Source organism: Rattus norvegicus, chromosome 4, assembly GCF_021556685.1.
Source record: "Rattus norvegicus strain SHRSP/BbbUtx chromosome 4, alternate assembly SHRSP_T2T, whole genome shotgun sequence".
Classification (NCBI taxonomy): Eukaryota; Metazoa; Chordata; class Mammalia; order Rodentia; family Muridae; genus Rattus; species Rattus norvegicus.
The window spans coordinates 59,041,411-59,063,175 of NC_141537.1; the positions used below are offsets into that span (position 1 = coordinate 59,041,411).

Sequence of the window (21,765 nt, forward strand, 5' to 3'; positions counted from 1 at the left end):
GGGCGCACCTCTTTCTGTTTCTCTCGGAAAGACACTGTCCTAAGATCTGGAGACATTGATGCCAGCCCTCCCACTACTTCTAACCGTGAGTCTAGTCCCGGCGGCTGGATTTTGCTTTTTCTTTTGAGACAGAATCTTGCGGTTGAAATCCTCCTGACTCAGCCCTCAATTAGCTGAGATTACAGTGTATTTAATGAGAAACAGGAGCAGGAAACTTAACAATGCCATGACTACCCAGCCTCAGCCAGTCACCTTCAGATAGTCACGTTGCTTGACATCTCTTGCTTCCCAGGAGATGTGGATCCTTAGATTCATTAATGACTCCCATGCCCCCTGCCCTTCTGCCTGGTCAGCACTCAGGGATACCAGCTCTGGTTCCACATTGTGTATCGAGACCTTTGACCTAGCCTTTGCCCATCCCCCAGTCTTCTAGATTTCTCTACAAACTGAGACTTTGTAATTTCCTCTTCCCTCAATGCCCAAATACTTCACTCTTCAGGACTCTAATTTCCATGACTATTCCCTTTCTATATCACTTTGTGTTATACGTGTTACACGTATGCTACACATATCTATTGTCACAGAGCAGAGGGTAGACTTCAAAGAACTTCTATAGCTCAACTGCCTTTCTAGCCCTCCCACCCCCATTCAATCCAGGGCAAGGTCTAGAGTGCCAATTTATGTCACGATCTCAAGTCATTACTACTAGACGTAGGATGATGACCAGCCATGCCTTCATTTTGATGACACAAGCTTCTTAGTGGGACAGCTAGTAGCATTTGGGGCCTAGTACACCCTTCTGATCTAAGTATGACCTAAATACAGCAGACTGTCACTAACATACCCCAGTAATAGTGACATCCAAAAGTACATCAAACATCTCCAAATCCCCCTACTTCAGTCCTCTTCCCTTTTTTTTTTTATCTCCCAAGAGTAGAGTGTGCGACATACCAACCATCCTACCATACTTCAATTCTTAGGACCAATTGTCCTTTGCACAGGTGTTCCTGCTCTAGGACTTCCAGTGTCATCCTAGAAAAGTCCAACTGGGATGGCTAACCACTCCAGATTGTCATCTATTGACTCCTATAAGAGATTCCTATGCTATAGGACTCCCATAAGAGATTCAGCCTCTAACACTCCTTTTTAAAAATTGGTCCTTCATTTCTCCCAGCCTTTCTTTCCTATCTTCCTCCATCCAGGGTTATACCAGGAACAACTTGAAGAGGAAGCTAACTCGAGATTCCCAAGGTTGTGACCTGTGTCCTTCCTGCACTGGATGCTGGTCTCAATTTGACTACTACTCCAAGAGACTTGAGTTTAGGGATTGGACAGGGTAATACAAGCCTGTCATCCCAGGCTGAGGCAAGAGGATCGGGAGTTTAAAACCATACTCAGCCTTATAGGGAGTTTAAGAGGGGCCTGGACTACATACATGAGCCTCAGTCTTTATAAAAAGGAATTATTAGCCATCTTTAATAATAGAGTCTATTACAGAATGAGCAGTGCAGGAAGCCTGGCAGTAACAAAAGAGAAAACACATTGAGGCAGGGCCTTCAGGCTGGTCCACTGTTGATTTTCAAACCTGAGTGTACAGTGCTCATATGGCTTTCCTATTGTTGTTTGCTTTGGTTTGAAAGCAATTCCACTAAAAGTAGGGACAAGACAAAGCTGGCACTTTCTCCCTATCTATTCAATACAGTACTTGAAATTCTAGTTAGAGCAATAAGACAAGAAAAGGAGATCAAAGGTATGAGCCACTAGGTCAGGGTTTGATGTACTATTTTAAGAGGATTTCACTATATTGTTCAGACTGACCTAAAACTGGTAGTTTCAAGTGGTGGGCTAGCCTCAGCCTCACAACTGCCACTATCTCTAAAGTCTATGTGTTTTTCCTTTTTATTCTACAATAAGAAGCAATGTAATACCCAAATGTTTTTTCTAAATATCAGGTCTGATCTGGTCAAAGGAAGCAGTTGTATTTAGAGTCAGCTCAGTTTAATATAATATTCAGTTTAAATACCTAGTTTAATACTTTAGTCTTGCTGTAATTCATATCATGTTTTTCAAGTTCATACCCTCAGACCAACACTGTAGGAACTGAGACAGAGGGATGGCCCTGAGTGACTTTTGTAGTTTCTCTTACAACACACAGGCCACCGCCTCATTTCTCTGGGATTTCTGATGGATTCTAACCCTCCGCTCAGTACCAGCTTCATTCGAGAAAGAAATCTCAGAGGGTTGGGACAGTGAGTGAAAGGCAAGAGGTAAAGGTAGGAGGGTCAGAAGTTCAAGGCCAACCAGGTATGCTGTCCCATTAGAGTGCAGTCACATTGTGAGATGCTGTCACAAAACAGAGCGAAGCAATAAGGGGAAAGGGATTAGGGGTGTGGCATGTCTCAAGCATTCCACAGTGAGTGGTGTTGGGGCCAGTGCACGGAAGGCCCGGTTGCCACACTGTGAGAAGAGGGGCTGCCTATAGACTGAACGTAAGAAAAAACTCTAAGGTGGCAAATGCCCAAGCTGCGCCTGTGGACGGCATATAAGGTTGCCAGGTGTTCAGTCAGAAATGTCCTCCGAGCCATCTGGAGCAGAGGAAGATGCATTCCTGATGAAGGAGGACTTCTGCCCGACCTTGGTGAGCTCCATTTACTATGGCTATGCCCTGTTCCAGTGGCCTGATTCAAACAACCTGGAGTGAACTTCTGGGGACGCCTACAGGCAATTCCTTCACGCCCCCAAAGTTTCTATTCAAAAAACATAAAGTACAGTTGTACCACGCGGTGCTGGGGGTTTTTTTTTGGTGTCTTCTCTCCACGTAAAGAACAATAACAAGGTACCTGTTGTGGGTATTTGCTTTGTGCCATCTTTTAAAGCTCAGCTTTTCACTCAGGATATGACCACACTCTTGGTAAACCAAGAACTACCCACAGTTCTAGAACCAGAACCACCCACAGTTCTAGAACCAGAACCACCCACAGTTCTAGAACCAGGTGCACCCCTAGCCTGCCTCCAGCAGCTCAGCCCCTGCCGCCACAGTAGCACCAAATGCAACACATTTCCACTGTCACCACCAGTTGCATACCCTTTATAAATCCCATGCCCTCCCCCCAGCACACTCTCTCCCTCCCTCCACCTCCCTTTCTCTTGTCCCCCACTCAGAAAGTGGGTGCCCCCACCAGTAAATCTCTTGCCTGAGATCTGTTGTGTGATCTCTGACCGCTGGGGAACCCCAACACCACCTATTAGAGAATTACACATGACTAATACATACCCGGAAAGAGGTTAAGAGTTCCCAGAATTCAATGGGATGCATTTAAAAGCAACAAAGTAGCACTTTTCAATTATCACAGAGAAGGAGATTCATCTAAAGGATTTTCTCTGTGGTCAAGGTTGTGGGAGAAAAGATTTTGTCTTGGTTTTCTGTTGCTGTGATAAAACACCACGATCCAAAGCAAGTTAGGGAGGAAAGAATTTATTTGGTGTATGTACTGACTGGTTTTGTGTGTCAACTTGACACGAATGAGAATCATCAGAGAGGAAGGAGCCTCGTGTAAGAAAATGCCTCCATGAGATCCAGTTGCCAGACATTTTCCCCATTAACAATCAATGGGGAGGGCGCTCAGCCCACTGTGGGTGGTACCTCCCTGGGCTGGTGGTCCTGGGTTCTATAAGAAGTCAGGCTAAGCAAGCCATGTGAAGGTAGCCAGTAGGCGACACCCCTCCATGGCCTCTGCATCAGCTCTTGCCTCCAGGTTCCAGCCCCGCTTGAGATCCCGTCCTCACGTCCCCCAATGATGGACTACGATCAAACCCTTTCCCTAATTTACCTTTTGGTCAATGGTGTTTTGTCACAACAATAGAAGTCTGAGTGAGACAGCGTATGTATCAACTCAATTATAGACTGTCACTGAAAGAAGTCAGACCAAGAACTCAAGCAGAGATCATGGAGGAATGTTTCATATTGGCTTCTCACTATTGATTGCTTAATTTCTTATACAGCCCAGGAAAACCTACCCAGGGTGGTTCCACCCACAATGCACTAGGCCCTCTTACATCAATTATTAAATAAGAAGATGCGCCGCAGGCTTGTCCGCGGCTAATCTGATGGAGGTGTTCGCTCAATTGAATTTCTTTCTTCCCAGATGAGTCTAGTTTGTGGCAAGTTGTGTGGGGAGTGAATTGTCTCTCTAATTTCTTTCTCATCCCATTTATCCACTTATCATTAGAATAAAGGGGGGGCTATTGATTTTTTGAGTTAACTTTGTATCCAGCCACTTAGCTGAAGATGTTTATCAGCTGGTTACTTTTTGGGGTCACTTATGTATACCATCATATCATCCACAAATATTGATACTTTGACTTTTTTAAAAAAAGATTTATTTATTTATTTTATATGTCAGTACACTGTTGCTGTCTTCATACCAGAAAAGGTCATCAAATTCCAATACAGATGGTTGTGAGCCACCATGTGGTTGCTGGGACTTGAACTCAGGACCTCTGGAAGAGCAGTCAATAAATGCTCTTAACCGCTGAGCCATCTCTGTAGTCCTGACTTCTTTTGTTTTTTTAAATAAACCTTTTCTTTTAAAAAAAAGATTTATTTATTTATTATATATAAGTACACTGTAGCTGTCCTCAGACACACCAGAAGAGGGCATCAGATCTCATGACAAATGGTTGTGAGCCACCATGTGGTTGCTGGGATTTGGACTCTGGACCTCCGGAAGAGCAGTCAGTGCTCTTAGCCACTGAGGCATCTCTCCAGCCCCAATACTTTGACTTTCTTTCTTTCCAATTTGTATCCCTTGATCTCCTTTTCTTGTCTTATTGCTCTAGCTAGAATTTCAAGTACTGGAATTGCTTTCAGTTTCTATTTAATTTATTGGTTTGCTATGTGTTGCCTTTGTTATATTAAGGTATCCATCTTTTATCCCTGATGGCTTAAGACTTTTTTTTTTTTCTTTTCTTTTTTTCGGAGCTGGGGACCAAACCCAGGGCCTTGTGCTTGCTAGGCAAGTGCTCTACCACTGAGCTAAATCTCCAAACCCCTTAAGACTTTTAATATGAAGGAATGTTGATGAGCAAATGAGATGATCTTGTGATTTTTTTTTCTTTCAGTTTGTTTATATGGTGGATTACATTGATGGATTTTCGTATATTGAACCATCCCTGCATCCCTGAGACAAAGCCTATTTGATTGTGATGGATGATGTTTTTGATGTGTTCCTGGATTCTGTTTGTGAGTATTTTTGCATCAGTATTCATATGAAAAATTGGCCTTAAATTCTTTTTCTTTTAGTCTTTGTGTGGTTTAGGTAACAGGGTGACTGTGGCCTCATAGAATGAGTTTGGAAGTGTTCCTTCTGTTTCTATATGGTGGAATAATTTAAGAAGGATGGGTGAGGGGGGAACCAGGAAAGGAAATAACATTTGAAATGTAAATACATAAAATACCAAAAAAAGTTACCTAAAAAAAAAAAAGAAGTATCAATTGGATCAGAGGTTATTGTGTTGTGTGTTCTTTCTTGTGGAGAATTGATTTTGGGACAGTGTGTGGCGGCAGAGACACTAGACTGCCACAGAGTTGGAATGTGTGTTTCTGGCAAGATATCTAGCAGATATCTTGGGGCACTGTGGTGCTGGATCTAGCAGGGAAAAGACAACCCCATTTATAATTTTACAGCAACATTCCATAGATTTTGTGTTTTTATACATGGCAGGAGGATTTTCTTTTCTGGTCTCGTCTGATTGGTGTTCTGTAAACTTCTTGTATGGTTATAGGCATCTCTTTACGTTGGGAAAGTTTTTTTTTTTCAATTTATATAATTTATTGAATCATGGCATCACCCTTTTTTTCAAATGACTATTCCCATTGTATCGGGCACATCTCAGCATATTACTTCTTTTCATACAGTCACTTTATTTAGATTCATTATTTCTTTCATCATGTTTATTAAATATCATTGTGTCTTCTTCTATGGCATGATTAGAAAAGAAATAAAAACCAAAAAGAAGTGAATGACATGAAAAAAAATCAAGTAAATTCTTGAAAAAAAATCACATATACTTTAAAAAATATAACCAAATTACTGCACAGAAAGATAGGAATAATTAAAAATAAGATGTAAAAATAAATATTTATGGGCTGGTGAGATGGCTCAGTGGTTAAGAGCACTGACTGCTCCTCCAGAGGTCCTGAGTTCAATTCCCAGCAACCACATGGTGGCTCACAACCATCTGTCATGGGATCCGATGTCCTCTTCTGGTGTGTCTGAATAAAGTGATAAATAAATCTTTAAAAAAAAATAAAAAAAATAAAAAATAAATATTTATGATACAGTAAATTAAATCATATATAGATTGTTGTAAAAATATAAAAAATTTAAAAAAAGTATTGTTGTCTTTTATCCCGATTAGGTTCGGCATCATGGTGCCCCAAGATATCTGCTAGACATCTTGGCGGAAACACATACCAACTCCTCGGCGGCCCAGTGTCTCCAGCCGCCGCACACTTTCCTACACTCAAACCGTCACATAAAAGAACACACAACACAATAATCTTAGATCCAACTGGTAAGATATAATTGCCTACTTAAACATACAAAGCCCGGTACCATCCATCCCTTAAGAATATTGATAACAACCTGTAAATACACAGAGTGAGATCTTTACATCAGCCTCCATTGTCCTGCCACAGCTTCTCAGCCATCCTGCTCCTCTCTTTCTCCGGGAAAGTTTTCTTCTGTGATTTTGTTGAAAATATGTTCTGAGCCTTGGAGCTGGGACTCTTCACCTTCTTCTACTCCTATTATTCTTAGGTTAGGTATTTTCATGGTATCTGAGATTTCCTGGATGTTTTGTTTCAAGAATTTTTTAGATTTTGTATATTTTTTGACTGATTACCGATTTCTTCTATTGTATATTCTAGGCCTGAGATTCTCTCTTTTCCATCTCCTAATTCTGTTGGTGATGCTTGTATCTACTGTTTCTGTTCTCTTCCCTAGGTTTTCCATTTCCAGGATTCCCTCAGGTTGTGTTTTCTTTATTGCTTCTATTTCCACTTTCAGGTCTTGAATAGTTTTATTCATTTCTTTCACCTGTTTGATTGCATTTTCCTGTATTTCTTTAAGGGATTTATTGTTTCCTCTTTAAAGACCTCAATCATCTTTATAAGATTGGATTTAAGATCATTTACTTGTGCTTTGGTTGTATTAGGATTTGCTGTAGTAGGACAGCTGTGTTCAGAAGGTGTCGTATTGCCCTGGCTTTTGTTAACTATGTTCTTTCAAGGGTCTTTAGCCATTTAGATGGCTTTAGTCTCTGGATGTTCCTGTTGTATTGGGAGGAGGCCTAACCTCAATGATCCTAGTGTGGCAGACTCCTTGGCTATACGGTTCCAGATTAGCAGGTCTGATGAAGGCTATATGGTTCCAGATTAGCAGGTCCGATGAAGGCGGGCAGAGAGATGGCAGGGACATTCAGGTCCAGCATGATAGCATGCTACTTAGGTCAGCTGGCCATGTCTAAAGGACTCAGTGGTAGGCAGGGAAGATGGGTGCAGGATGAGAACCTACCCTGTATGGTTCAGGATCAGCAGGTCTAATGAAAGTAGGTGGAGAGGTGGCAGGATAATAGAGTGTGTCTGTCTGTCTTTCTTAATCTTCCATTATTCCCAGTTAAGCTTCCAGGATCCAGCTGTGAGGGCTGTGGCAAAACTGAAAAACAAAACAACAAACCCCGGACAAGCACAGGCATCGTTTTGCAATTTTGAAAGCCCTCCTGGCAATAGATGCCTAAAATTTGAAACTCTATAACTGTTAACCAATAAGTCTTTTGGGTTTTGTTTGTTTTGTTTTTCTCAGTATTGGGAAATGAACCCAGGCCATGTACATGCGAAGCCAGTATTATTGAACTAGACTCCAACCTACTCTCCGTCTGTTAGTTAAACAGATGATCCAGATCTGGCTTTAATTTTTGTTTGTTTGCTTGTTTATTTGGTTGTTTTTAGAGACAGGGTTTCTCTGTGTAGCCCTGGCTGTTCTAGAACTCAATCTGTAGACAAGGCTAGCCTCCACCAGAGAGATCTGCATGCCTCTGCCTCCCAGGCACTGGGATTTAAGGCACGTACCAACTCCACCTAGTTGGTTTTAATTTTTTTTTAATCCTCTGTTTCACACAATAAGTACAAATAATGCACCAGAGGAATATAAATAAATCTAAAGTTAAATCATGAACATACAATCACCCAAATGATGTAAAGATAGCAGATAAAGGAAGCAAGAATCCCAACTAACCAAGACTCCTCCGTATGAAACCCCACAGATGAAAGAGGAAAGACCACCAACTCCAAACATGGCCAAATTAACTCAAACAAACTTTTCGTTCATGTACATGGGCTGTGTCTCCCTAAAGGCAGGGTTCAAGAGATAAGCATTGGACATAGGTAAGATAAGAGTTTGTAACAGCTCAGGAGTTGGGAGTTTTCAAATGGGGGATTTGGCAGGCAAATAGTTTGGGTTACAAAAGTAAAACATAAGTGTAACAAGTTGGCCATGACAACCTCTTAAAACAAAGACATGGTTACAAGGAGGTCACAACAAGGTGGCCATAACAAGATGATCACAAGAAGATAGTGATAGCAAAAAGGTCATATCAAGGTGGTCATAAAACAAGGTGGTGATAACAAGGTAGTCATAAGAACCTTTGAAACGAAAGCATGGTGGCTGTTTTCTGGAACATGTGTACCAAACCGCGAGTAGTTAAGGTTACGGGTAGTGCCCAGCCCAATCCCTGAGAAACAGATTACATCATAAACAGAAATGAATCTAATTTGTGAATCTAATTTGTCTTTATTACAGGACAGCTTTCAAGCTCTGGTGGAGACAGGCTGGTTCATCCGTTTCATTATATTCCTTAGTCACACTGACTACAGGCTTTTACCCTTGACTTACCTGACTGGGCTTCTGCTCTTCTTAGGAGGGCTCCAAGAAGCCCTCACTCCTAAATACAACTTCTCATTCAGGCAGGAGCTCAACACATGAGTCAGCATCTTTCACAGGAGGCTCACTAAGGGGGATCATATGACATCCACAGGGTGGCCAAATGCCACTGCAGTCACCCAGGAATACCACAGCTGGAAAGTGGACATAAGTTATGGGGGAACTCAGACCTAAGAGTAAAGAGACCAAAGGGCCATTGTGTGATGCTCATCCAAGCTGAGACTGAAGACACTCCATAGCCTAAGGAAGGATCCCATAGTGGCTGTGTTGGTGGAAACATTAGGTATTCAGGTGACAGAAAACAGGGACTTCTCTGCTCTGCTCCTCAAATACTATGTGCTAACATTCTTAGCGTCGGGTTTCATGACCCGTCAGAGGAAGGTGGTATGGGATTCACCCTAAAAATCATGTGACCCTCTTAGGAATTGATCATTCACAATTTCTGGGTCAGCCCCATTGTTTTGTGGCTTCCCTTGTTCCTTGGTAGGTGGCGGTGTCTTCAGAGAAGACCATGAACACCTGCATGTATAGAAGGAATCTCAGACTATTTTCTTTATCTTTTATAGAAAAATTCTAATTAAAAGATAATAATATAGTCAAGACTACCATTTTGATGCATTTTCACCTACCCCGAAGTTTGTATTAGAGCAAGGCAGTGTCACAATAAAACATTGCTGGGGTTAACCTTTTGTCAATTTCCGCCCTGATCACCAATCTTGGTGGGGTTGGGGGGGAGGGGCTTACTGGAAGAACTGAATGCAAGTTTCCCATGATAACCCACAGAGGAAGGGAGAAAATAGAAGATTCCTGACCTGATTCTTTCAAAGGGCTTCGTCTGGAGAGGGACGAACTAGCTGAGTGCAGATTCCTGGGGCAGCCTTGTGTGGAATCCCTCCTTAAGATGTTGAACATCTCAAATTTCAAGCTAGACGGACATCATACAATGCTACCTGTATCTCTTTACTCTTAGGTCTGAGTTCCTACATAACTTATGTCCTCTGTGGCATTCCTACGTGAATGCAGTGGTGTCTAGCTCCCCTCCCCCAGGTCAGAGAATGGCCTCAGCGAGCCTTCTATGAAAGAGAATTGGGGGCTGTCTTAGTCAGGGTTCCTATTCTTGCACAAACATCTTGACCAAGAAGCATTGGCAGGAAAGGGTTTATTCAGCTTATACTTACAAGTTGCTGTTCATCACCAAAGGAAGAAAGGACTGGAACTCAAGCAGGTCAGGAAGCAGGAGCTGCTGCAGAGGCCATGGAGGGATGCTACTTACTGGCTTGCTTCCTCTGGCTTGCTCAGCTTGCTCTCTTATAGAACCCAAGGCTAACAGCCCAGGGATGGCACCATGCACAAGGGACTGGGTCCTCCCCCCTTGATCACTAACTGAGAAAATGCCTTATCGTTGGGTCTCATGGAGGCATTTCCTCAACTGAGGCTCCATTCTCTGTGATAACTTCAGCTTGTGTCAAGTTGACACACAAAACCAGCCAGTACAGGGGCTGTATCTGTACTTAGGAGTGGTGGCTTAACACACTGCTGGGGTCCTGGCATGCTACTTTCCCAATCAGGCAAGTGGAGAAAGGGCCATGATCTGAGAGGTGGCTGTTTCCTTAGAGTTTGGGTAGGAAGTGGAAGAGGGAAAATCTATAAGATGTTTCATTAGTAATCAAGTTAAGAGGAAACTCTTCCCAAATTAGGCAGGGTGTGTTATGCCAGTTTGTATTATAGAGAAGGAAGAGTGTCACCTGGACCCTTAGTTTTAGAGATTATGTTAGTAGGGGAATGTGATACCTTCCCCTCCCCAAATTTAGTAATATATGTTTTTAAAGACACAGAAAGGAAGATAAGAAATCATTCATATTATCCGTATATCTTTGCTATTTATCTTCTGCTGTGAACAGACACCGTGACCAAGGCAGCACTTACTAAAGAAAGCATTTAATTGGGGCTGGTTACAGTTTCAGAGGGTGAGTTCCTTATCACTGGGGAAGGAAACAGACAGGCATAGCACTGGAACAGCAGCTGTGAGCTTTACATTCTGATCCACAGGCATCAGGCAGAGAGGGGAGGGGGAGGGGAGAGGAGAGAGGGAGAGGGGGAGGGGGAGAGGGGAGAGGGAGAGGGGGAGGGGGAGAGGGGAGAGGGAAAGGGAGAGATTGTCTAGGCCTGATGTGAACTTTTGAAACCTCAGAGCCCATCCCCAGTAACCTACTTCCTTCAGCAAAGTCACACTTACGTCAACAAGGCCACACCTCCTAACACTTCCCAAACAGTTCATCGACTGGAAACTAACCATGCAAATATATGAGCCTCTGGGGGCCATTCTCATCCAGACCAGCACGACATACAGGTATTGACCTGAGTAATAGGTAGATTTGTCTTGCTCTGGAAAGAGTCTAAATCACTCAATTCCACAATCTAGTTATCCTGTCATGAGAGATGCCCTAATGCCTTGTCTAGTTCATGCCTGCTAATTGGCAGACAACAGACATTTTAATGTCAGGGGAAGCAGTCAGCTGAGGACAGGACAGAGGGAGGCCCCCATTTGGGGAGGCAATCTATTTCCTGGCTGGATAAACGTCTAGTTTTCACACCTTTAATTTGTGTTTCTCACCCGTTTAATCATCAGTAGGCAAGCCTGGAAACTACTCAAGCAAAGTCACAGAACAAGCAATAAATCGTGGTCTTAATGTTTGGACGTCAGGGCGAGACAGCTGTAACTTAGGCACACGTGAGATTAAAAGAAAACAAGAATCAAACAGGGGAGGAAAACACTTAAAATTCAGATGGCCGCAGAGTTACATTCTGTTTCAGAGAGCAGAAAACAACCCAAGGGCAAGACCTGCCAAAATTCCTTCAGATTCCTATAAGGTGAAATGGGAAAAGCAGGAGACATGGAAGGGGGGAGGGGGTTGGAAATCTCAAGCAGCTGCAAGAGTTTGACTTTGGTATGCAGTAGACTAAGGAGGGGGAGCGGGAATCTTGTTCCTGGCTGAAGAGGGGCACCTGCTTCTCCTTCTGCCTAGTCACTATTTTTGCCTTGGGTGAAGCATTTCGGGAAGAGCATCCATCTGTGGCGACCCACTTTCCCCCAGGACCTGGGTCCTGTCATCCATCTGCCTCACCTGTGTGTCCTCTGCTACTTAGGTCAGGCAAAGGAGGCGTCCAGCTGTATGCTAACAAATGGCCTTCTGGCCACACTGACTAGTTCAGCTGTCGTCAGCTACAGACATCAGAACGGAAGGAGCAGAAAGCCGTGAAGGAAATCTTTAGCAGTAAGACAGAAAAGAAAGTGTTTTCTCACCTCCTGGCTGGCCCCCATGTTTCTAGGCTTCTGGCCTCTTACCTGAAGAATCGAAAATAAGAACTCACACAGATTGGCCAAGGTAGCAGGATAACTCTATTTGAAGATAGGCAGTGGACTGACTATATACAAGGGCCTAACTGTTTGCATCTTCCTTGTATGGGTTTCAAGAAAAGGGTGACCTTGGTTACTAAGGAGTTCGATGAAGGTAGCGCTTTGTTCTGACTGATAACATAGGGTTATATAGTAACGTCTCCACTATTCAAGTCCGTTCCCTTAATAGTTTGACTTTAACATATACTTTCCCAATATGCGTAGGCATGAGGTGGGCAAGTAGGGGATTCTCCCCAAAAAGTTCACTTTGAAGACACAACCCTGCCTTACTGAGTTTGCACCCCAAATCAGTTCAGGCCAGACATTCTTCAGACCAGAATGTATTAGGAATATATTTGAATAGAAACTCTCTAACAATGATTCTTTTTTTAAAAAATATATATTTTTGAAGATTTATTTATCCATTATATATAAGCACACTGTAGCTGTCTTCAAACACAATGCAAGAGGGCATGCTTACATTGTACATGTAGGTAAGAGGATTGTCAGAAGTGGGGAGTCTGTATAACCCCAAACCAAATAGGGTTGCCAACTACCGGCTCCCTATACTTATCTGGCTTATGGAGGTGAGGTGTTTTACACTAAGACTTCAAAGGTTCTTTTTGCCCATTCATTTTTCTGTTTTTCAAGTTAGGGTTTTTCTGTACGTAGCCATGTCTATCCTGAACTCACTCTCAAGACCAGGCTGGCCTTGAACCCACAGAGATCTGCCTGCCTCTGCCTCTGCCTCTGCCTCCCAAGTGCTAGGAGTAAAGGTGCACCACCACTGCCCAGCTGTCTGGGGAGGTTCTTATAGGAGCTGTACATGTGCTGTAGGGCTGTTCTTCGAGTAGAATACAGTGAGAGAGATACAGAAGACCCTAGAAGCACACTGGTTTCTTTTAAGGAGTGATGACTTCAGAATGAGAGAAAGACAACCACCTCGAAGGCAAGGTGGCTTCATTATACAAGATGCACCATTTCCACCAATAGCCCATCTTTAATGTCCACAACATGTGGGACCCCAGGGATCTGCTGCATCTGGGTTACCCCCTGCACTGAGTTTTACATAGTGTTTATCAGTAACTGAGATAGAGTAAGAATCAGACACTCCTCGTTATTCAGACGATTTAGCACATATATATGTATGGATATACATATATGTCACCTTTCCTGCAGGAAGAAACTATATTTAGATTACTACTACACACAGCGGAATGCGGGGCTTGCTTGTTCGGATAATTCCAGTTCTATCTGCCTCGTTACGCTTGAACACATCTAAACAAATAGGGCTAGCTAGACAGAGCGCACCCATGTGTTGATAGTGACTGCCTCTGAGTAATTGGATTTAGGGGGACTCCAGGCAGGGGGATCTTCTCGCTATTTTCCTGTGTGTGCATTTTGGTTCTACAAGCATGAATTCTGTTTATACTCTTTAAAGTTATTTTCACGATGGAAAGAGTACATTGCATGGAACTTGAAAGCGCCCAGAGGTTTAAAATGTGTTTCAAATGCCCTTCGAACACTAGAAACTCTTTATCTGACATTGGGCAGGCACAGAGGGTTCTGCGGAGTGAAACGTTTTAGAGGCAAGTACCTCCCACACAAACACAAGGACTTAAGTTTGGATTTCCAGCCCACATGTAAAGCTGGACATTGTGGTACATGTCTGTAACTCTGGGGCAGGGGTAAAGAAGGGCGGGATGTGGACAGATTCCTGGATCACACAGCTAGCCAGTTGAACAAATCACTGGGCTTCAAGCTCAGAGAAAGACCCTATCTTGGAAAATAAGGTAGAGAGTGATTGAGAAAATTACCTTCACACATCCATGCAGATACACATACACACATATAACACACACACACACACACAGAGAGAGAGAGAGAGAGAGAGAGAGAGAGAGAGAGAGAGAGAGAGAGAGAGAGAAGAGAGAAGCCACCATGGGCTACTAAATGAGTTCTAGCCCTACCTGATCTTCAGAGTAATACTATGTCTCAAAAAATAGACGGCCACACTATACCAAACCTAACATTTGGGGTTAGAGGTTACAAGGGTCAGAGGTTACAGGCAAGTGAGAGCTTTGATGGCCATGCTGCACTGCTTTATGTCCAGCCCTGCTTGCCACGTGCCGTCTCCAAATCACAACCAGCCAGAGAAAGCAGCTTCTCTATTAGCACCAAACTACAAGGCAAAGGAGGTGCTCTCCCTATGTCCTCTCATAAGGGAGCTGCTGCAGAGGCTGGGGGCATAGCCCACATGTGGAGTGCTTGCCTGCCTGCCTAGCATGGGTGAGCCCCAGGGTTTGATCTCTAGCATTTCCTCTGTGTGTGTGTGTGTGTGTGTGTGTGTGTGTGTGTGTGTGTGTGTTCAGAAAGGTAGTTTGGCAGTAGCAAAACTTATCTTCAGGGCTCTCACACTGTCTTCTGCATGTTCTTGAAGAATTACAATACATGGAAATGTGGTCAAGGCTAACATCATTTTCAGCTTATTCTTATAGCCAACTGATAAATAATGGTGATAGGAGATGCTCCCTTATCCACTATCCAGGACCAGGCCTTGTGTTCTCAAGGACAAAGGCAATCTATGGCAATCCCCAGAGAAGAACAGACTGACCAGAGCCAGAGCAGGACCCTGAGGGCAGCCCCAGGCTGCAGATTCACTGATCGTGACTGATTGGACTGGCCTCAGAGAAGGTCCTTCTCCCTCAGCACGCCGGTCTTTCCTGTTGGTCTGTAGCCACAGAGTGAAAAGGCTGGCTGACAAAGAGATCAGGAAAGTGACAGAGGAGGACAAAGAAGTGACTATTCAGGGTAAGAGGGCATCGAGCTGAGGCCACCCAGACAGGCATTAGTTAGGGTTTCATTGCTGTGAAGAGAGAGGCACCATGACCACAGCAACTCTTATAAAGGGAAACCTTTTAGTTGGGGCTGGCCTACAGGTTCAGAGGTTCAGTCCCTTACTGTCATGAGAGAAGTGTGGGAGCATCCAGGCAGACACAGTGCTGGAGACAGAGCGGAGAGTTCTGCATCCTGAAGGCAGCAGGAGACTGTGTCCCCTCTGGGTGTAGTTTGAGCATGTAAGACCTCAGACCCCCCTCTCCCACAGTGATACACTTTCTCCAACAAAGCCACTCCTTCTAATAGTGCCACTCTCTTCAGTTAAATGCCAGGGATTCAAACACATGAGTCTGTGGGAGACCATGCCTACTCAAACCATCACACAATGAGGGAGAATGTAGCAACAGGGCCAGGCTGCAGACCCCTGCCTTCCCACCTTACCTGACAGATAGCTTTGCTAGCATCAAGGGTGCAAGATTTCCTTTCTTTTGGATAGCATGTGGATGGGTCTTTCCCATGCCTGTCTCCTTCCTACAAGTGTGTGTTTCCAAGGGTCAGGCTAAGCAATGTTCCTTTTGGCAAATAGATTTGTTTTTCTTCAGATCTCTTTTTTTTTTTTTTTTTTTTTTTTTCGGAGCTGGGGACCAAACCCAGGGCCTTGTGCTTGCTAGGCAAACGCTCTACCACTGAGCTAAATCCCCAACCCAGATCTCTTTATTATCAATACAATCTAAAAAGTAGTCTTTTTCACTGTGTTCTAATTAAAACATTGATCATGCTGGGTTAATTTACTATGATCTTGCGGGTGGCGCTACCAGTTTCCTGATGTAATGTTCTAATATAGCACACTAACAGATTAGTTAACATATGGTTAAACATAAAGACTACATTTCCCAGCATCCCTTATAACAAGATAGCCTAAATCCTAACCACTAGGATGTAAGTGGAGATATCTACAACAGCGTGCATGACAGCTGACAGTGAAGATCATGAGTTGAGCAGTGGTGTTTCATGTCTGTAATCCCAGCACTCGGGAGGCATAGGCAAGTGGATCTCTGTGAGTTAGAGGCCGGCCTGCTCTAGAGTGAGACAGCCAGGGCTACTGTCTCAAAACACACACACACACACACACACACACACACACACACACACACACACACACTGAATGGAGATTTCCATAACAGAACAACATCTATGGATATAATAAAGACATGTGTGAACTTGTGTAGAAAGAGTTCCACTAAATTTTAACTGATATTCATCTTACCTTTTCAGTCTTACTGCAGAGAAAACAAGGGGCTGGAGAGAGAGAGCTTGCTGGTTAAGCTGGTTAACCGGCTGTTAACAACTTGTAACAGCAGTCCAGGGTGTCCAGAGCCCTCTTCTGGCCTCCATGAGCACTGAATGCATGTGGTACACAGACAGGTGCAGGTAAAACACTCATACACACAAAATAACAAGTTTTAATTAAAATAATTCAACTGATCCAGGCGTTGGTGGCACATGCCTTTAAACCCAGCACTTAAAAGGCAGAGGCAGGGGAGCTGGAGAGATGGCTCAGCGGTTAGGAGCACTGACTGCTCTTCCAGAGGTCCTGAGTTCAAATCCCAGCAACCACATGGTGGCTCACAACCATCTGTAATGAGATCTGATGCCCTCTTCTGGTGTGTCTGAAGACAGCTACAGTGTACTCCTATATAATAAATAAAATATTTTAAAAAAAAAAGGCAGAGGCAGATGGATCTCTGTGAGTTCAAGGTCACCCTGGTCTATAGAGTCAGTTCCAGGACAGCCAGAGCTACACAGTGAAACTGTGGGGGTTGGGGGTGGGGGGACAACAGAAGAACAGATAAATAAAAATGTGGTACATTTACACAGTGGAGTATTACTCTGCTATTAAGGGCAATTATATTTTGCAGGCAAATGGATGGAGCTAGAAAAGATCATCCTGAGTGAGGTAACTCGGACCCAGAAAGATGAATGTGACACACGCTCACTTATAAGTGGGTGTTAGCCCTAAAGGATAACCATGCTACAATCCACAGACCCAAAGAAGCCAAGTAACAAGAATGCTTGACTCTCACTGAGAAGGGGAATAGAATAGAAATCATAATGGGGGGGAGGGGACTAGATGTGATGGGGATGGAAACAGGAAGATCAGGTCAGGAGAGGATGGAGGGAGAAAACACTGGGATAGACAACTGGAAGGGGGTAGGGGGGTCATCACCGGGACAACTAGAAACCCAGGGCAATGGAAGTCCCAGGCATCTATGTGGGTGACCCTAGCTAAGATTCCTAGCAATGGGGGATATGGAGCCTGAACCAGCCACCTCCTGTAACCAGGCAATGGAGGGGCTGGGACACCAATTCAGCCATAAAACCTTTGACCTACAATTTGTCCTGCCTACAGGACATGCAGGGGTCAAGATGGAGCAGAAACTGAGGGAATGACAACCAATGAATGGTGTAGCTTGAGACCCATGCCGCGAGGGACCCCACCCCTGACATTATTAATGGCATTCTTCTATGCTTGCAGACAGAAGCCTAGCATAACTGTCATCAGAGAGGATTCACCCAGCAACTGATGGAAACCAATGCAGAGATCCACAGCCAAACATTAGGCAGAGCTTGGGGAAGAGGGTGGTGGGGAGGACTCCAGGAGCCAGAGGGCCAAAAACACCACAAGGAAACCTACAGGATCAACTAACCTGGTCCCACAGAGGCTCCCAGAGACTGAACCACCAACTGGGGAGCATGCATGGGACTGACTAAGGCCCTCTACACCTATGTAACAGTTGTGCAGCTTGGGCTTCATGTGGGACTCCTAACAGTGGAAGCAGAGGCTGTCTATGACTCCTTCGGCTACGTGTAAAGTAAAATAAATTAATAAAAGATTGTTTGAGAACTTCATACATGTATAATGTGTATTGATCAACTCCGCCCCATTTCCACCCCTTCGATTCCTCACCATTTCCTCTTCCCAACTTCATGTGATATTAATTTGTTTTATTTAGGGGGTGAGGTATTGATACAGGCATTTTCTCTGTAGCCCTGGCTATCCTGAAACTGGCTCTTTAGACCAGGCTGCCCTCCAAACTCAGAGATCCCCCTGCCTCTGCCTCCCAAGTGCTGGGATTAAAGGTGTATGCCAAAACTGTGTGGCTCACAGTGGCTTTTTAAAAATCTAATTGAGTCCTCTTGGTGTAGTCTGTCTGTGCACGGGTGTAGGACCACCGGCTGGAGCGTGGGCGGCTGGAGCGTGGGCTGCCTCCCAGGGCCTCTGTGCTGCTTGGTTTGCTGTGTTTTGTCACTTTGATACGAGTTAGAGTCATCTGGTGAGATAAGCGAGAAAAGGACTTTATCAGATTGGCCAATAGCTAAGTCTGTGGAGGCATTTTGATTAATGGTTAATGTGGGAGGGCCCAGCTCACTGTGGATAAGCAAACTGGGCAAACTATAGAGAGCAAGACATTAAGCAACATTCATTCCTTCGTGGCCTCTAGTTCTGTTCCTGCCTCCAAGCTCCTGCATTGGCTTTCCTCAATGTACTGTGATTCAGGATGAATAGAAAGTAAGCTAAGATAGGCGCTCTCTCTCTCTCTCTCTCTCTCTCTCTCTCTCTCTCTCTCTCTCTCTCTCATTTTATGTATGTGAGTACACTGTAGCTGTCTCCAGACACACCAGAAGGGGGCGTCGGTTGTGAGCCCCAATGTGGTTGCTGGGAATTGAACTCAGGACCTCTGGAAAAGCAGTCAGTACTCTTAACACCCCCCCCCAGGCTGTATCTCTAAAGAAAACCAATTCTCCTCTCCCAGCACACATCTATTGCCAACAGCACCTCTCTCCCAATAGACTTGGGGAGCCCCTTTCCCATCCATGCTGGGATTTTGTCTGGCTTGATCTTGTGCAGATCTCGTGCATACAATCACAACCACAGAGAGTCCCTGTGTGCAATGACTCTGTCATGTCCAACAAACACTGTTTCCCTGTAGTCACCCACTGCCTGTGACAGTAAGAACGGTCTAACCTCATAACTACTGTTTTGCTTAGCCAATACTAACTATGAATGAATCCATAGCCTTGCCTGGAGAAACAAGTGGTTTTTCTGGCTCTGCACTCAGTATCCAGTTAGCTCAGGGCCACCTGCTTTGAGAATTTTATAAGAGAATGCAATACACTTCAGATTTTTATACGGGTTTTTTATGAGTTTTCTGTTAATACCAAACCTAATCCAAACTGATATTCATGGTAGCCTTTTATTTTGAAATTCTTGTGGCCCTGAAGTCCAATAGTCTGTTTGAAATTTTAAGCTTTGGATTCCATTTTCAAGCTTCCAACATGCTGTTTACTTGGGGAGTAGTGAGTTAACCAACTTCTGACTAGACAGTGGCCACGAAGAGCAGCTCTCAGGCACTAAGAATACATGGGCTCACTTAATAAATGTTCAAAGACTCAGACCACATTTCAGCCCCATGTAACTGTCTTGCCCTGCATGCCTGGTTGAGTCCTTAGTGTGTGATAGAAAGAAATATACAGCAAAGGGGAAAATCACGGAGCAGCAGATGGGTCAAAGGGCCGGAAGCAATAGGTCCTTCTACGGAGAGGAAACTTCTGGAGCTAATTCCAGAACAGCCCCGAGGCTTTCACACTCACACCCCCAAAATAGCTGCTTGCCTGTTTTTTGACAAATTTTCATTCTTGCTCCAAAAATAAAGAACAGCCCATACCTATGCTTACCACAGGAGCTGATCTAATCGATCAGTTGATCCTCTCTGAATCCCTGGTGTGTGTGTGTGTGTGTGTGTGTGTGTGTGTGTGTGTGTACTCGTGCGCACACGTGTGTTTGTGTTGTCACTGTCACTGACTATCTTCTTGGCCCAGCAACCATCGTCTCGGGGATTTCGTCCTTGAAAGAGGATTTGCCAGCTGGACTTGTTGACTATTTAGATCCCTGAGCCTCCGGCCTATTATATGAAACTCTGCCTTAATTACACATGGCCTCTGGGAGGGGCTGATACTGTACAGGTCAGAAAGACTATGGGACAAGACCTCCATCTATGTGGCTGTAGGGAAGCCCTCATCTCTACTGGGTAAAGGCTTTTCAAGTATGGCCTGTTGGGGGCGGGAGGAGAATCTACACCCCAGTCAGTAACCCCTCACCTATGCTCGGTAAGGATTCCCAATAACATTGATTCCTTAGAATGAACTTTGGTGGAATCATGCCTCAATTTGTCACTGGGACTTTAAGAGAAAGATGCTGCTTACATCCTCCCTGGAGAGAGTTTTAACAATTGGTCAGACTCAGCCTCTCACATATCTGGGCTAGCACCACATCATTAAGCTATACTTAAGCCCTTTTTACCTCATCTAGTTATCACACCAACCCTAGGAGGCAAGCATTATTATAATGCCCATTTTACAGATGGGGAAATCTGGGCATGATAAAGTTAATGAAGAGTTGAAAAATTAGCACTGGAATCCAAGCAGCATGGCTCAAGTTTGGTGGTGAGACTTAAGCTCAAAGCCGGTGCAAACTAAGAACACACTGCCACTGACCACTGAATTATATAATCCCGTGGGTAGGGACACTTGCTGCCATGCTTGACTTGACAGATCTGACTTCAATTCCAGAATCAACATGGTAGAAGGAGAGGACCAACTCTTGTCAGTTGTCCTCTGACCACTATGTGAGTACACACACACACATACACATCACACACACACACATACACACACACATACACACACACATACACACACACACATACACACACACATACACACACACACAGAGTGAGAGAGTTAACTGGTTAAAAATAGTCTTAAAAAATTAATTAAGATAAAGTGCTTTTGCATTCTGAATGTGAAGGCTGGAGTATGGACTGATCCTCAGAAACCACATAAAAGCCTGCCAGTGTGACTGACTGCCTGTAATCCCAGAGTTGCAGAGGCTGAGACAGCAGAACCCTTGGGCTTGCTGACTGTCTAGACTAGCTGACTCTGTGAGTCCCGGCCTTGTCAAGAGATTCTGCCTCAGAGCTGGAGAGATAGTTCAGTCATTAAAAGCACCGACTGCTTTTCCACAGGACCTGGGTTCAATTCCCACATCTACATGACAGCTCACGACCAGCTATAACTTCACCGTCTTCTGGCCTCCTTGGACACTGCATGCACACATTGCCTACATATACACTCAGTCAAACACCTATATGCATAAAATAGAAACGAAAAGTTTAAAATGAGATCCTGTCTCAGTAAATAAAATTAAATTAAATTAAATAGAGAACAATTGGACTGGAGAGATGGCTCAGTGGTTAAGAGCACCCGACTACTCTTCCAGAGGTCCTGAGTTCAATTCCCAGCAACCACATGGTGGCTCACAACCATCTGTAAAGAGATTCGATGCCCTCCTCTGGTATATCTGAAGGCAGCTACAGTGTACTTATATATAATAAACAAATAAATCTTTAAAAAAATAAATAGAGAACAATTAAGAAATATATCTAACACTCACATCTGACACGCACA

The 21,765-nt window shown here is 44.1% G+C and overlaps 1 long non-coding RNA gene across 2 annotated transcripts; it reads left to right on the plus strand.

The window, feature by feature from the left end:
* On the plus strand, window positions 1–18,146 carry LOC134486568 (uncharacterized). 2 transcript variants are annotated; one of them, XR_015686407.1, is made up of 6 exons: window positions 1–85; window positions 1,203–2,638; window positions 5,122–5,242; window positions 6,421–6,576; window positions 17,157–17,194; window positions 17,774–18,146. It is a non-coding gene; the product is annotated as an uncharacterized LOC134486568 (long non-coding RNA). The 2 variants fall into 2 exon arrangements; XR_015686408.1 differs by lacking the exon at window positions 17,157–17,194.
* The last annotated feature ends 3,619 nt before the right edge of the window (window positions 18,147–21,765 follow it).